The sequence below is a fragment of the Marmota marmota genome, unplaced genomic scaffold (assembly GCF_001458135.2).
Source record: "Marmota marmota marmota unplaced genomic scaffold, marMar, whole genome shotgun sequence".
Lineage (NCBI taxonomy): Eukaryota > Metazoa > Chordata > Mammalia > Rodentia > Sciuridae > Marmota > Marmota marmota.
In genome coordinates, this window is record NW_026000026.1 from 20,870,459 (window position 1) to 20,888,622 (window position 18,164).

An 18,164-nucleotide genomic window follows, 5' to 3' on the forward strand; every position below is an offset into this window, starting at 1 on the left:
CTGCTGGCGTCATGTCCAAGTTGGTAATGGATTCGACCATGCTTACAGTGAAGGGTGCTTGGGGACCATAGGTTGTTACAGCCTCTTTTAGCTGCTTCACTGTTTTGAAATCTAGAGCACGGTGAATTCGCTGCCCTCCTGCCTGCTCAAGTACAGGCATGCTAATCTTTGAGGTCCTATCTCAGGATTCCATCTATCAACTATAGGGGTTAGGGCCCCCCAGCATATATTGTCTCCATAGGTGGAGCAGTTGGTTGGACACTTACGCCCTCTGGTGATAGAAAGGTGCTAGTAGCAGCCTCCTGTTGTAACTTTTCCCCTGATAGCCCCTTTTCCTTTAAATTTTCTTCCTCTGTCTGACTAGCTCGAGAGACCTTCTCTTTTACTTGATCTAAAATGTCTTCTACCATAGTCTGAACCTCTAACGATTTACTTAACACTCTTTCAGTTTGTTTTTTACTAATTTCTGATCTACTATAAAGATAACTCAACCCAACAAGATAACACAAAACAAAACCGAAACAGAATGAAACCAAAATGGAACAAAATTGCATTGTATCAATTTTCCTATTTTCTTGAAAAGTATATTTGTGGTCTATTTCTATCTCTATCTCAGGGGCGAACAACTTCAAACCCTGAGCCAACTATTTTCCCCAGTTTGCCTGAGAAAGTTCTAGGGACAGGCAGCTTGAAACAAAAACAAAACAAATCAAAACAAGAACACATTGTTTTTTGAAAGGGTCACCCATTCTCTCGCTCTTCCTCAGGGGTGAGCAATTTCACTTACCCCCAAGCTTCAGGCGTCCCCCGCATGGGCCACCAATTGCCGCAGTCTGGCTGGGCACAAATAACCGAGCCGCCACAAAGCACTTGTATGTTCAAACAGGAAACTTTATTGCCCGAACTCCACCAGCACTCCACACACACTTCCCAGGAACTCTCTCTCCTCTCCACCGGGCTCCACGCCAACTCCCTCTGAACCCCAGAACTCAACAGGAACTCCAAAGTAGCGGGCGCCGGAGGCAGCAAGAGCTGCCCTATTGCCGGACAGCAAAGGTCTATATACAATTGAATATGCAGCTTAACATAACCATCATCATCTCAATGGCTCGCTGGGGTCACCTCTCAACCACTCCCTTCTGGCAAAATGCCATGCGTCATCCCAACTCGGCTGTGGCCCTCAACAGTACCACAGCTGAGGGACCCCAGAAAGCAGCCCTCCTTGGCTTCTACACCTCAGGGGCAACATGACACTCTGGGCTTTCGTGTTGCAGGGCATCCTGTTTCTTTAGGGGCCTGGGACAGAGCCCAGCTGATCCAGCCAGTTCCTTCCCATCTCAGGATGTTCATCCCCTGGACACTCCCGTTGTTCTTGAGAACTACAAGGAAGAAGAGAAGGAGCACTGGGTTGGTTCAAGGCCACCCAGAGAACTGTCCTCCTCCTGCAAATGGTTTCACTCTTTACACTACACAAGAAGAGTCAGCCACCATGAAAGCAAGGGCTATGGCAAAATGTCTGTGTCCCCCAGATTCACATTGACACCTGTGACACCAGTGTGATGGTTTTTGGAGATGGGGCCTTTTAAAGATGATTGACTCATAAGGGCTCAACACTCATGAATGGAATTAGTTCCCTTAAAAAAGACACAGCAGGGGGCTGGCGTTGTAGCTCAGTGGTAGAGTGCTTGCCTCATAAGTGTGAGGCCCTGGGTTCAATCCTCAGCACCACATATAAATAAGCAAATAAAAGAAAGGTCCATCAACAATGAGAAAGAGAGAGAGAGAGACATCAGCTAGGTGCAGTGGCACATACCTGTAATCCCAGCAACTTGGGAGGCAAGAGGATCACAATTTTGAGGCCAGTCTCAGCAAATGAGTGAGGCCATAAGAAACTTAATGAGATCCTTTCTCAAAATAAAAAAAATAAAATAAAATAAAAGGGGGTGGTACAGTGTAGCTCAGTGTTAAAGCTCCTCTAGGTTCAATCCCCAGTACCTTAGAGAGAGAGAGGAGATCAGAGAGCTAGCTCACCTCTTCCACTGTGTGGGGACTCAGTCAAAAGGCACCATCTATGAACCAGAAGGCCCTCACCAGTCTCTGAGTCTGCTGGCATCTTGGTCTTGGACTTATCTTTAGGATCAAAGATGTTGCTAGCATATTACAGTTATGCAGCCACATCAATGTATGAAGTAGCTCAATTCACAATAACTAAGCTATGGAACCAACCTAGGTGCCCCTCAACAGATGAATGGATAAAGAATATGTGGTATATATACACAGTGAAATATTACTCAGCTATAAAGAAAACTGAAATGATGGCATTTGCCAGTAAATTAATGGAACTGGAGACTATCATGCTAAGTGAAATAAGCCAACTCCCAAAAGCCTAATGTTCGCTCTGATATGCAGATGCTAACACACAGCAGAGGCAGGGGGATGGGAGGGTGGGGGAGGAATAGAAGTTCATTGTACTAGACAAAGGGGAAATGAAGAGAAAGGACGGGGCATGAGAAAAGGAAAGACAGTAGAATGAATTGGACATGACTTTCCTAGGTTCGTATATGAACACACAACCAGTGAAACTCCACATCATATACAACCACAAGAATGGGATCCTAATTAGAATAAGTTACATTCCATGTATGTATAATATGTTAAAATATTCTCCTCTATCATGTATATCTAAAAAGAACAAATAAAAGAATTTTTAAATCTTCTGCAAAAAAGAGATATTGCTAGAAATTTAAAATGATTTGTAACAAGATGCTACTTTTTCATAAAATCCAAAAAGAAAGGAACCCACCCCAACTCATTTTATGAGACCCATATTATCTAGATATAAATCAGACAGAGGCAATTAAAAAAAATAATACAATCCTCTCCATGAACATAGATGTAATCCACAGTAAAGCCAAATGTAACAAAATATAAAGAGTATAATGCATTGTGATCAAGAGCGTTTAATCCCAGGAATTCAAGGCTGGTTTGATCAATGCAAGCCAGAAAATGCACATGAACATATAAAAGGTCATCTCAGTATGTTTCCATTTTTAAAAGATTTCATAAAGCAAATCAGTGGTTGCCTGGAGACAAGGCTAAAGGCAAGAAAGAGTTATAAAGGGACAGAAGAACACTTTTGAGTTTCAATGAAAAGGCTCATGATCTTGGTTATAGTAATGGTGTGATGGTTTGAATATACGTGTCCTCCCCGAAAAGTGCCTGTGCTAATGCAGGAATGTTTGGAGGTAAAGTGATGGGATTGTGAGCCCTGTAACCTAATCCGTCTGTTCTAGTTCTGAATAGACTGACTGGGTGGTGACTGTAGGCAGGTGGGGCATGGCTGGAGATGGTCACTGGGGTCATGCCCTGGAAGGGTTCATCTGCCTTGTGGCCTCTTCCCCCTTCTTTTGTCTGCTTCATGAGCTGAGAAGCTTTCCTCTTCTGTTGGCTGCTTGGAGGTCCCCCTTTACATGCTGCCGCATCTTGGGCCGAGAAAAACAGAATCAACAGTCTATGGACTAACATAACACCTCTGAACCTGTGAGCCCCAAACAAATTTTCCTCCTCTAAGTTGTTCTTGTTGGGTATTTTGGTCACAGCAATGCAAAACTGACCGAAATAGCTGATTTCACAGATATACACATGTTCCCAAAATTGTACAATTAAAATATGTAAAGTTAGCTCTACCTCAATTATGCCTCAATACAATTTGAAAACAAAATCTTCTAATAGTATCCTTAAAATGGTTTCGTTCTGTTTCATGTAAACTATACTTCAACAAAGTTGAAGTAACATGATTCATCCATGCAGCAGAAACCCACATGCTGTCAAATAGAATGAGACGTGCCCCAGCACAGATGTATATTACATTTTTGCCAACACCAAACTGTATTGATTACTGAGGCCTTTATAAGTAGGTCTTGAAATCAGGTAAAGTAAACCATTCAAATTTGTTCCTCTTCAACTTTCTTTGGTTATTTGGGTCCTTTCATTATAAATTTAGAATACTCTTGTCAACTTATGTAGAAAACAAGTCTTTGCAATTTTTGCTTGAGATTATGTTTAATTTAAAGAACGATTTGGTGTGAAATAATTTCCTATTTTTGAGTCATCCAATCCATGAACATAGTATATCTCACCATTTATTTAGGTTTTCTTTAATTTCTCTTGGCAATATTTGAGAGTTTTTAGTGTAGAAAGGTCTTGAATATTTTTTTGTTAGATTCATTTCTAAGTATTTTATTTTTTGATGCTGGTGTAAGTGAAATTTTTAAAAATTAATTTCCAATTATTTGCCACTAGTATATAAGACTTTACTTATTCATTCATTCATTTTACCACTTCTTTTTTATATAACTCATTTTTTAAATTTAAGGGTATATTGTGAGAAAGAGGCTGCATTCCCTGTCACTCTATGACTCAGGATTCAAGCAGAGAAAATACTGTTTCTCTGCAAGGCAGCCCTCACTGCCTACCGATCCCCTGTTCTTTGCCCCCACCTCCACCATTTGTCCTCTGGATCACCCAGTCCTTCACCAGTATATTGCCTGCCTTTTGCCTGACTATCACCTGCCTTTGACCTGCCCATTGCCCACAGCCCGACGTCCACCCAAGGAGTGCCTACAGAGCACCTGTGAAATGCTCACTGCCTGTTGTTCCCTGGAAGTCCATTATCCGGGTACCCTCAGGTTTGGTTACATGTGGCTGCCGCAATCTTGGGACATCTGCCAGGGCCTGGAGATGTATCATCTGGGTACCTGCAGGGCTGGTTGCACCTGAGGTCTTCCTGCTGGGTGTGCTAGTGGCCACCATCTGGCTGCCTCTTTGCAGGGTCACTCCTTTGGGTGAGTGCATCCCTGGAGGTCTCTCTGCAAGTTGGGATGGCATTGGGATTGGGGGACTGCAGCAAGGCAGAGCTTGGGAAGCTGAAGCCCAGTCAGTCAGATTGCAGCTGGGTCTGCATGGGTCAGTCTGGGTCTGGCAAGCTTACAGAAAGCCAGAGACTGGGAGCAGTTCCCCATGGGGATCACAGGTTGGAGAAACTGGAGAAAATCAGGCTCTCTCTAGCTCAGTGAGTCCTGAAGTGCACAGGGACAGAAGTAGCCAGCTACAATGGGTGGGAAGACTGAAAGAGGGTGTGAGGGCATCTTGCTAAGGGCTCACCCACCCAACTAGTTCAGCACCCACCAGACTGGAGCTACCATCAAACTTCAGACACCCCACCTATCAGCAGTGAAGGGAAGCTGAGAAAAATTTTGAAAGCCAATGGACACAGTCAATTTTCCATAGAGATTTTCTTTTTCTTTTTCTTTTTTCTTTCCTTCTTTCTTTCTTTTTTTAACCTTTCTTTCACATCTCTACCATCTTTGAATCCAAATATTTTTTATGCATCAATTTATTGAGGAGTGGGATGTCTGAATAGTATAGTTCAGTTTTGTTGTGTATTCTTATATTTTTACTTTTAAAAAATCTGTATATATTATATATTTTTTTTCTCACACTTATCTAACTCCCTGGATTCTCTTTCTCACCTCTCTCATGCTAACAGCCAATCTCTGTTAATTCCTCCTTCACTCTTACTATAAATTTTTACCCCTCTCTTCTCTCCTTCTCCCTCATAAACATCACACCCTACACTACTTCTGTTTCCTCACTCTCCATCATTTGAAACAGCACTTTTAGCATACTTACTGTTTGTTGACAATACTTAAACACATCATTTCTGTTTATTGCAACAAAACTGTAGACACCTTAACAGGAGCTATTTGGTTTAAGGTTGTATATTGTTTGCATTTGGGTGCTGTTAATATTGGTCTCCCCCTTAAAAATAAGGTCCTGGAAGCCTTCAGGGACACTATAAGACTACAGGGTAGAAACTGTACTGCCTCCGATCCATACTGCTAGATGGGAAATCACACAAACAGCATGAACACTCAGGGAACAAATCACCTCAAAACCCCCAAGATGTCCCAACAATAGAATCTGTAGATAACACAGTAGGAGAAATGTCAGAGAAGGAGTTCAGAATGTACATAGTTGAACTGATCTGCGAAGTAAAGGATAGTATAAGAAGTGAAATCAATGAGAAAAAACAGGAAGTGAAAGATCACTTCAATAAAGAGTCAGAGATTGGGGAGGGGGTAGAAATCTTCAAAATGAAGGAATCAATAAACCAAATGATAAATTCAATAGAAAGCATCACCAACAGACTAAACCACTTGGAAGACAGAACTTCAAGCAATGAAGACAAAATATATACTCTTGAAAATAAAGTCGACCATACAGAGAAGATGGTAGGAAATCATGAAGAGAACTTCCAAGGAATATGGGGTAATGTGAAAAGATTAAATTTAAGATTTATCAGAATAGATGAAGGTGTGTGGAGATACAAACCAAAGGAATGCACCATCTTTTCAATGACCTAATATCAGAAAATTTCCCAAATCTAAAGAATGAAATGAAAAATCAACAATAAGAGGCTTACAGGACCCCAAATGTACAAAATGACAGCAGACCCACGCCAAGGCACATTATAATGTGTGGGGAGCCACATGAGGTACCACGCCTTCCATGTACCTCGGGGATCTGAACACTGTAGTCTGGCGCGGCAGTGCCATGACTCGGGACTTGGTCTTTCCCCTGCTCAGATAGCAAGGCCAGTCTTCTGAGTAGGCCTACCCCTGATCCTTGGGGTCCCTCCCAACCCCCCGCCCCTGACTGCAGGCCCTGCTCCCCACTAGCACCTGGGGTTGAGCTACACTCACTTATTCTTTTGTAACCCTACCCCTTTGCCCTGTTTGAGATAGAATGTTCCATGGAAACTCCCTTTGTGTGTCCCCTTCTTTTGCTCTACCTTTGGGCATGGCCTTCCTAGCTGTCAGTCAACCTGCTGACAGCAGACATCAGGAAGCTAGACTCAACCCCCTGAAACCTGACCCCTTGCCTCCTTTGAAGGGCTTCTCCCCAATAAAAGCCTTCAGCATGTGCTCTCTCTCGCTCTCGGTCTCTTTCTTTCTGCAGACCCTTAAGGTCAGAGGAGCCACCACAGGACCCCAAAGAAAAAGGTACCTCTGTGTCTTGTGTGATTATCTCATGCAGCCCAGTTCACCTGGAGTGACCCTGAGTGTTTCAGTTGGGAAGAACACAACACTAGAGGTAAATGACACCAGTATAACACGTCAAAATCTCTGGGACACTATGAAGGCAGTGCTAAGAGGAAAGTTCATTGCATTGAGCTCGTTTATTGAAAGAACAAAAAGTCAACAAATAACTGACCTAATATTACATCTCAAAGCCCTAGAAAAATATAGACAAATCAACATCAAAAGCAGAAAAAGACAGGAAATAATTAAAATCGGGGCTGAAATCAATAAAATTGAAACAAAAGAAACAATTCAAAAAGTTGAAAAAATGAAAAGTTGGTTCTTTGAAAAAATAAATAAAATTGATAAACCCTTAGCTACATTAATGAATAGAAAGAGAGAAAAAAACCCAAATCACTAAAATTCATGATGAAAAAGGAAATGTCATGATGGATACTATTGAGATACAGAAAATAACTAGAAACTATTTGAAAATTGATATTCCAATAAAATAGAAAATGTTGAAGACACCAACAAATTTCTAAAGACGTATGAACTAGCCAAACTGAATCAAGAGGACATACACAATTTAAACAGATCAATTTCAAGCAATGAAACAGAAGACATCATCAGAAGCCTACCTACCAAGAAAAGCCCAGGACCAGACAGATTCTCAGCCAAGTTCTACAAGACCTTCAAAGAAGAACTAACACCAATACTCCTCAAATTATTCCATGAAATATAAAAGGAGGGAACCCTTCCAAACTTATTCTATGAGGCTAGTATCACTCTGGTATCAAAAGCAGACAAAGATAACCAAGGAAAGAAAACTACAGACCAATATCTCTGATGTACATAAACGCAAAAATTCTCAATAAAATTCTGGCAAATCTCATACAAAAACATATTTAAAAATAGTGCATCATGATCAAGTGGGGTTCATACCTGGGATGCAAGGTTGATTCAACATATGAAAATCAATAAACATAATTCATCCCATTAATAGGCTTAAAGACAAGAACCATATGATCATCTCAATAGATGCAGAAAAAGCATTTGACAAAATACAGCACCCCTTCATTTTCAAAACACTGGAAAAACTAGGGAGAGTAGGAACATACCTCAACATTGTAAAAGCTATCTATGCTACACCCAAGGCCAGCATCATTCTAAATGGAGAAAAACTGAAAGAATTCCCTTTAAGAACTAGAACAAGACAGGGATGCCCTCTTTCACCACTTGTATTCAACATAGGCCTGGAAACTCTAGCCAGAGCAATTAGACAGATGAAAGAAATTAAAGGGTACAAATAGGGAAAAAAGCACTCAAACCATCACTATTTGCCCATGACATGATTCTATATTTAGAAGATCCAAAAACTTCCATCAGAAAACTCCTAGAGCCAATAAATGAATTCAGCAATGTAGCAGGATATAAAATCAACACCCACAAATCAAATGCATTTCTATACATCAGTGATGAATCCTCTGAAAGAGAAATTAGGAAAACTACCCCATTCACAATAGCCTTAAAAAAAACAAAATTCTTGGGAGTCAGTGTAACAAACGAGGGGGAAGACCTCTACAATGAAAACTACAGAACACTAAAGAAAGAAATTGAAGAAGACCTTGGAAGATGGAAAGACCTCCTATGTTCTTGGACAGGTGAGATTAATATTGTGCAAATATCCCTACTACCAAAACTGTTATACAGATTTAATGCAATTCCTATTAAAATCCCAATGACATTCTTCATAGAACTAGAAAAAGCTATCATGAAATTCATTTGGAAAAATAAGAGACCTAGAATAGCCAAAACAATCCTTAGCAAGAAGAGTGAAGCAGGAGGTATTACAATACCAGACCTTAAACTATACTACAGAGCTATAATAACAAAAACAGCATGGTATTGACATTAAGACAGTACAGAATCAAAGACACAGAGACCAACCCACATAAATACGTTTATCTCATACTAGGCAAAGGCACCAAAAACATACATTGGAGAAAAGATAGACTATCCAACAAATGGTGCTGGGAAAACTGGAAAGCCATAAGTAGCAAAATGAAATTAAACCCCTCTCATCGTGCACAAAATTCAACTCAAAGTGGATCGGAGACTTAGGCACTAGAACAGAGACCCTGCACCTACTAGAAGAAAAAGTACCATGTTGGCTTAGGAACTGACTTCCTTAACCAGACTCCTAAAGCCCAAGAAGTAAAATCAAGAATCAATAAATGGGATGGACTAAAAAGCATCTTCTCAGCAAAGGAAACAATGAGGAGGGAGCCTACAGAATGGGAGAAAATCTTTACCACGTGCACCTCAGACAGAGCACTCATCTCCAGGATATACAAAGAACTCAAAAAACTTAACACCGAAAAACCAAATAACCCAACCAACAAATGGGCTAAGGAACTGAACAGACACTTCACAGAAGAAGAAATACAACTGATCAACAAACATACGAAAAAATGTTCATCACTGTCAGAGCGGCCATGGATGAACACAACTTCAAACCTGATGCCCCGGGGCTCTGACCAATTACTACATTTTGTAGTGACTTGGGCGTTGTCCCAGCTCGGATAGAAGGTGTGGCTCCAGGTGTAGGCGTCGCCTGTGGGGGTTGAGCTACACTCACCTGTTCCTTTGTAATCCCACCCCTTTGCCCTTTGGGGATAGAATGCTCCAGGGAACCTCCCCTTGTGTGTCCCCTATATAAGAATAAAAAATTCCAGTGTCTCCCTGTCTTTCCAAGGACCCTTAAGGTGACAGAGCGGTTCCAGATTACTGAAAAGGCATTTCTGTATGGTTGTGTGCTTTCTTTGTTGTTTTCTTGAATAGTCAGAATAGTCAGATTTTGTGAACCCAGCATTAGGTCGCCAGCTAGGACAGATGGCGACACATCATCTCTAGCGATTAGAGAAATGAAAATCAAAACTACTCCAAGATTTCATCTCACTCCATTCATAATGGCAGTTATCAAGAATACAAGCAACAACAAGTGTTGGCGAGGATGTGGGGGAAAAGGCATATTCGTACATGGCTGGTGGGACTGCAAGTAGGTCTAACAACCCTGGAAAGCAGTGTGGAGACTCCTCAGAAAACTTGGAATGGAACCACCATTTGAACCAATTATCCTATTCTTTTGGTTTATACTCAAAGGACTTAGAATCAGCATACTACAGTGATGCAGCCCCATCAATGTTTATAGCAACTTAACTCACAATAGCTAAACTATGGAGTCAACCTAGATGCCCTTCAACAGATGAATGGATAAAGAAGTTGGTACAGATACACAATGGAATATTACTCAGCCTTAAAAAAGTATGAAGTTATGGCATTCGCAGGTAAATGGATGGAACTAGAGAATAAATGGTAAGTGAAATAAATAAATTCCAAAAAAACAAAGGCCAAATGTTTTCTCTGATAAGCGGATGCTGATCCATAATGGGGGGGGGCACAGTAGGGGAGAATGAAGGAACTCTGAATTGGACAGAGGGGAGTGAGGGTAGGGGAGGGGTGTGGGGGTGGGAAGGATGGTGAAATGAGACGGACATTATTACCCTGTATACATGCATGAGTACACGACTGGTGTGACTCTTCACCGTTTACAGCCAGGGGAGTGAGAAAGGGAGTACAATGTGTCAAAATGCATTCTACTGTCACATATAACTAATGAGAACATTTTTTTAAAGAGTGTATCCTGATACACACACGCTTCTCAGTCAGGAGAAAGGAGCACATATGACCCATCCGACCAAGCCCCCCACCTCGTGCTGCTTAATCTTGGATGGAGATGAAGTTGGAAGCGATAAAGTAATCAGGCGATTCCCATGTTTAGACAGCTCAGGCTCCAGCAGGGAGAAGCCCTCTTCCCAGGCCGCTGCACTCAGGAAGTCCTCAGACTCGTCACTCGTCCAACAAGTATCAGCTGAGCACCTGTCACCGGTACCTCACGAGACACTGTGTTAGAGAGGACGGATCACGTCATCCATCCATCAGCAGGACATCGCCCGCCACGTGCAACTCACGTCGTAGGCGGGGACAGCCACACACAGAAGACATCGCCAGGTAAGCCAGCTGAGCCAAAGGGCGGGTTGGGGACAGGAAGTTGGGGACCGGAAGCTGGTGAAGCATGATGGCCGGGGCCGGCCTTGTTCCCTGGGTCATACCTGAGGGAAGACTTAGAGGATGTGACGGAGGAGCCAGGAGAATCTGGGGGCAGAGGACGGTGAGGATTCGAGGACAGCACTGCCACACTCCGACTTGTGTCCAGCAAGACCGTTGTAGCTGCCAGGACCTGGGGGGCAGGGCTGGAACCAGGGCCAGGGGGAGGTGTTCGCAGCCTTCATAGCGGGGTGGTGGGAGGAGGGTGGTCGGTGGATTCTGGAGACACTTCAAAGGCAGAGTCGCAGAGACCGACCAGCTGTCCAGAAGGGGAGCCGAGCATGGGTCTAAGTGTTTTGCCTGAAAATGGAAGAGCGCCATTGCCGGGGACAGAGGCGGCTGGGCAGAGGGCTGGGCAGGGGGCAGGGGGCTCTGGGCCTGTGGGCTTGAAATGCCCTTTGTTGTTCACGGCAGCTCAACACGGAGTCTGGAGGCCAGAGGAATGGCATGGATGGACCCCTCCTCCCGTGGGGGTGGACACGAGAACCGATTCCTGACCATGATGATGCATGACTTCTGGGAGCCAGCTGGAGACATCTCCAGAACCTGTCCTTCCACGGAGCTGTCAAATTACCTGTCACTGTCCACAGAGCTGTGGGAGGGGCTTCTCGTGTCCCCATAGCTGCTTTCCAACCTGGGGAGATCTCTGAGGGCCTTTGAGGGCCCCCATTTCAACGTCTCCTCACGGTGTTCAGATGACTTTCAGCGAGGAGCTCTGGGTTTGGAACCAGCCATTGAGGCCACAAGAAGGTGTCCCACGTTTATCTCAGGACTGACAGAACCCGGGGTTCAGAGATCTCCCCCGTAGGACCCAGAGGATTGTGTAGGATCCCAGAAGTACCCAGAGCAGCTACGGTTCCCGGGCGTCCACCGCGGGCCACACCCTGGGCCGATGGCCATGTCTGCAGCCACACTGGAGAGTCCCCCACCCCCGAGTGCGGCTTTGATTCGACCCCTGTGGACTCCGAGGCTCCCAGAGGTCGAGGGAATTCCCGGGATCTGGAGGCTCTCTCTCCCCCAGTCTCCCAAGCGCATGGTTAGCCCCAGTTACCGTAAGGGCCCGTGTGTGGAAGGCTCTAGAGGCCCTGGAGGCGTCCTGGCCGCAGCTGCTCAGCTCTGGGGGCGTGGCACAGGCCCGGGTCCTTCTCTGAGCCTTGGCTGAGGACTGGGACACCCAGCACCCCAGGACGTGGAGCCACCGTGGCTGCCTGGGCTTGGCCTCAGGATCCAGGTGCCTGCTTGTCCGTAGTGCCCTGGGAGGGGCTATGGGGACAGGGAAGCCCCTACTACGTGTGTGAGAGCACACCAGTGACCAACAAGTGTCCATCGGAGGCCCTGCCCTCCGCTCCCCTCTCTCAGAGCTCCTTGTTAACATCACCTAGAAAGCCCCACCAGCCCCAGCCGCAAACCCTGCACACGAGGCACAGCGTGGGGGCAGCAGAGGGCTCTTCACCTGACCCTTCTTGCAAAACTAGTCTCTCTGTAAGTGTGAACCTTGAGCTCCCCTCTCCCCTCCTTCCCTCATATGCAGCGGCACAGGAGGTGGACAGACAGTGAAGGAGGAGGTCAAGATAATCACGGGAGGGGAACAGGGCCCAGGGAAGCTGGAGGTAGAGACCATTCTGGTAGAGCCCTCTCTTTGGTTGTCAGGCTTGGAATTGGAGATTCGTTTCTGGAATGGCATGAACAGTTGAGCAGGTGGTATCTGCACAAGAGCATTCATCCAAGGAGGGACAAAAACGCAGTCCTTGCTTCCTTCTCTGTGGAGTTTTTTTCCACCCAGAGAAAAGGCCGACTTATTCATATTCATGCAAAGATGCTATGAGAGCTGAGGGTCACTCTGTTAATTAAAAAAAGACTTAAAATGTCATAAGCAAATTTTAAGTGTTTTATTTTAACTGAAAAGATAGACGTGTGGATTCACCCTCCAATCTTTTGACACAGGGTCAAGACCTTTTCTTGGAGGAGTCCAGTGACTGGAACTCAGGTCATTACCTACATCTAGCGTTTCCAGATTGAAGGTGAAACGGGAACTTCAGGCTTTGGGGAAGAGACCCAAGTGTGGAGATCTCGGGGCTTTCTCTCCCACAGTCTCCTTGGGAAGACGGGTGCTAATCAAGTGCATCAGCCAGTTACCTTAAGGGCCACCCAGGGAAAGGACTTGGGACTGGGATGGCCTCTGACGGGGCAAGGCTTCATCTAGAAAACCAGGGAGGGATTTTTGAGGAAGCAACATCAAAGCTCGGACCTCACAAGTGAGCTGGTCAGTCAGGTGAAGAAGGGCAGGTGAGGCGTCCCAGCAGCAGGAACGGCATGTGCAAAGGCCCTGAGCAGGAGGAAGCTGCTGGGTTCCTGCTGCACTTTCCAAGGCTCCTCCTTCAAGCGCCTCTCAATTCTGTGACCCCAACATCCTGTCGATACATTTCCTTTTTACTTAAAATGCTTCCTTTCTTTTTCTGGGGTGCTGGGGATCAAACCCAGGATCTAACACATGCTAAGCAAGCACTCTACCACTGAGCCACACCCTTGGTCCTTCACTTAAATTATCTGGTGATCTACTGCCTTCCACCAAAGGGCCGTGAAGTGTCACTGGCCAGGCCATACGGGCAATGGCCAAACAGACGCCATTTCACCCCGGGGCTCCGTATCCTGTAAGAAATGCTTCTCTGGTGGGAAAGCCCTGCCTTGTACCCATTAATAGTTACCTAGCATAACATACTTGGCAACGCAAAACAGCAATTCTGATACAGTGCAAAATTGTTCTCTTTGGTTTCATTTTTCTTGGGCAATCTACTTTGTCAGAGATTGACTGTCCAGACGTTAGTGACCATTCTCTAACTTACACTGAACTAGGGTCATTTTGACCCCCTTCCCTTCTGCTTGCTTGCTGCCATGCCAACCTGGAGAGTCCCGTGGGAAATACCAACGTACCCACTGCATTGTCTCGCTAACTGCCCAGTCCAGCTTCTGTACCTGCTTGCTTGCGGCTGCGTCAATCTGGGTGTGGTTTTTGTATAAATATCCTAAATGCTCAGGCTCAGGCTCAGGGCTGTTCCTGGCAGAGACAGTTACGGGTCCTGCGGGGAGCAGTCTCTAGCCGGCTAAATAAAGACTCTTCCATTTGGTCAAAACCGGGACTTGGCGTGTTTTCTGAGAGACCTGCCCCACAACATGAAGGACACAGTTGGCATTTTAGGTAGGAACTTTTGACCACGGTTCCTGCTCCTTTTTCTCAGGGCCATATCAACCTGAGTCTCACAAATAAATTCCTTCGTCGATGAGCCTCCATTTGCCAGGGAGACGCTCCTTGGCAACCTGTACGTGGACCCATCTGGCTGCTCCGAGGAGGACCCCAGAGCACCCTTTGTGCAACTAAGTGTTGAAAGGCAATCTGACCCCTCCATCCTTGGGTCAGGTCCCCAGATCATCAGCACGATTCTGCAATGGCCAAGACACAGAAGCAGGCACTGTGGGGGCCGGGGGTCTCTGTCCTTCCTGCACAGGACCTCCTCCACCCTGTGCCAGGGCCACCTTGTGGCATCATCTGGGCCAACCAGACCAACTGCGAAACAAGGGTCTCCACCCTGGGGTCCATCTGAACTCAGGACGGTCCCCGGGCCTGCTCTCCCCTCGCTTCCACCCATTTTACCAAAAGTCAATCCACGCACCTGGCAACCCAAACCCCAAGAAGGACCGGAGCCCTTTCCTCGCCCCCTCACATCCAAATCCCCGACAGCCCTGCCTCCAGAACAAGCCACACAGCAGCCTTCCCCGTGTCTCCTGTGACACCACCACCCGGACCACCACCACCGGCTGCACACTCCTCGGTCTCCCCAGGCCCCTCTTCTTCTCCAATCCACTGACTTCAGCCAGAGTGACCTTTTAGAAATGCAAATAAGGGACCTGGGGCTTATAGTAGGTGCTCAATAAATGTTTCCTCTAGGGCTGGGCTCAGTGGTAGAATGCTCATCTAGCATGTCTGAGGCACTGGGTTCGATTCTCAGTACCACATTAAAAAAATAAATAAACAAATAAAGGTACTGTGTTCATCTACAAGTAAAAAAGAAATTCTAAAAAGAAATAAAGGCAAATCAGATGGTACCACTACCCTAAGGACTTGCCCTTGTCTCTGGGATAAGACTCCAACTCCTCTCCATGGCCCCTAAGACCCTGCCTGATATGATCCTGACCCAGGCTCACCTGTTGGGGCTATGATGCTACCACCCATGTTCATAACCCAGAAAGCTCCTTCTTCATCCTCAGGACTCAGGGTAAAAGAAAGCCTGCTCCAGCCACCCCCATGTCAACTTGGGGCTTCCCGTTTATGATTCTCTGCTATACAACGACGACTCCCTTCTCTTGTGCATTTGGTGTCTGGCTCCTCTGCTGTCGACGGTGAGTTCAGTGCAGCCATGAGCTCTTCCTATCTTGCTCTTTGCTCTATTCCTAGAGCCCACCAGTGTCGGGCTTATAGTAGGTGCTCAATAAATGTTTCCTATGGGGCCGGGTGAATGAATACATAGCAGCTGGGACTCTACAGTTTGGATTTCGCAGCTGGTCCTTACCAGGGTCTCATAATCTTCTGGAAAGAACTTGGACCCTGGAAGAGGAAGAGTTTCCATGTCCTAAATTCTTCAAGATAGATATTTCACAGTTTGTCCAAGCATGGGTCTCCGTCCTCATCAATTTCCTCTAAAATAGTCACAGAATCTCTCTAGGTTTTGTAAAAGGGCAGGAACACAATTTTTAATTTTCTCAGTACTCATCCAAGGGCCAAACATAGATTAAAAACTCAGATTTCAGCCTGGATATGGTGGCAAACACCTATAATCCCAGCAACTCAGGAGGCTAAGGCAGGAAGATCACAAGTTCCTAGGCAGCCTCAGTAGCTTAGTGAGACCCTGTCTCAAAATTTGAAAAAAAAAAAAAGTAAAAGGACCGAAAATGTAGCTCAGTGTTAAAGCGCCTCTGGGATCAACCTTCAGTAAACCCTCCCAAAAAATTTAACGACAGGTCCACATGGCCTGAGTTCAAATCCAGCTGTCACCTACAGCCTTAGTGAACTGATTCCCTCTCTCTGAACCTTCTTTCTCCAACTATAGAAGAAGCACAATAATGGTAAGTTTTACAGGACCACACTGGAATTAATTAAGATGTTTAATGTACCAGGTATATACCATAATTAATAATTATTAATAGGTTGATGTTTTAAAAGGTTAGGCAATTCTCCATTTTGCCACTAGATGTCGCCACAGACTTGGCTAAAACAGCAGCACTCACTTCCCAGGTGAGAAACCCTGAGAGCTGGAACCAAAGGGGCTCAGCTGGGGACTGGGAGGCCCAGGACTTGAGTGAAAGCTGGTTAGGGATTTGAACCCATTTGCCTGCCTGCTGAAGGGCCCTGGTTGGGAGGGACTGCTATGGCTTGAATGTGACCCCGGAAAGTTATCTCCAAATTTATATGTGAAGGGTATCTGGAGGTGGTGCTATGAGGAAGTAACTAGCATTAAAGGAGGTCATGAGAGTGAGACCCTCCTGATGGCATTAGTGGCTTTGTAAGAAGAGGAAGAGAAACCTGGGCTTGCTCTGCCGGCCATGCAGAGCTTCCGACGTGGAGTGAACCCGTCTGGGTATTTAGATACAGCAGCAGAAAAAGAATCAAGACAGGAGCCTTCCTGACCAGGACTCCTACCTCCGTCCCAGAGGACATCCAACTCCTGGAACAGTCCATTTTATATGTAATAATAAGTAACGGTGGGTGTTATGCCAGCTGCTCTTTTAAGCACTTTAAAATGTGAACTCATTGAATCCCCACAAGCAACCATATCAGATAGGATCTCATGCTCTTTTCATTTACAGATGGCAAAGTGAGGCACAGAGAGGTTAAGTTTTGCTCAAGGAGACACAGCTAGTAAATGCGGAATGGGAACAAATCCATTATGGCTACAGTCTGTGCTATCCCAGATCTTCATTCTTTGGTCACCTTAGTAATAATGTTTCTTATTACATTTTTAAAAATTGGGGGGAAGGCAGTACTGAGGATTGAACCCAGAGAGTCCCACTGAGCTACATCCCCAGCTCTTTTTGAGACAGGGTCTCGCTAACTTGCCCAGGCTGGCCTTGAACTTGAACTCCAGTCTCAGTCTCTCAAGTAGCTGGGATTGTAGGAGTGCACCTCTGCCCTTGGCTTATTGGAGATCTTTTGATAACACACAGTTTCTTTGGTGCTTTAACATTTAACAGTTGTTTCGTTACAGGTCGAAGTTCCTGAGTCCTTGGTAGAGCACTTGCCTAGCACAAACAGGCCCTGGGTTCCACCTCCAGCACAACAGAAAAAAGAAAGGAGGAGGGAGGAGAGAGGAAAGAGGAAGGAAGGAAGGCTATTTCAGAAAAAGGACTTGTCAAACAGTGACAGGAGAGGATCGTAGGTTTTGTGATTTCGCAAAAGGTGGTCCCACTCATGACCTGTTACCAGATGCTTCATCAGTTGGTGCCAGATTTGCCTTCTTGTCCTAACTGTGTCTCTCAACCCAGCTAAACCTGAAGTCTAGAGGACAGATAACGGAGGGAGGAGCTTGGTCTGGCCTTTCATCATTCATTCACTCAGTCACTCAGCAGTTACAGCCTTCCCCTCCCTGCCAGACCCCAAAGTGAGCCCCCTCCTCAAGGGGCTAACAGCGCAGTGAAGTCAGTGCCCCAGAAAGCACACGGGCACTGGCGATGCTTAACTGTCCGTCTCTCCAGGGTACAGATGCATCTGTCTTCTCCCCTGGGTCCTCCGTGGTTGGCACAGTGCCTGGCATATTTTAGGTGCCCATTAATATTTGCTGATTGAATGTGATGGCTTCCTGGAGGAGGTGGCCTTTGATCTGAGGCTTTGAAGACGGGAGAGAATCTGGACAGCTAAAGACA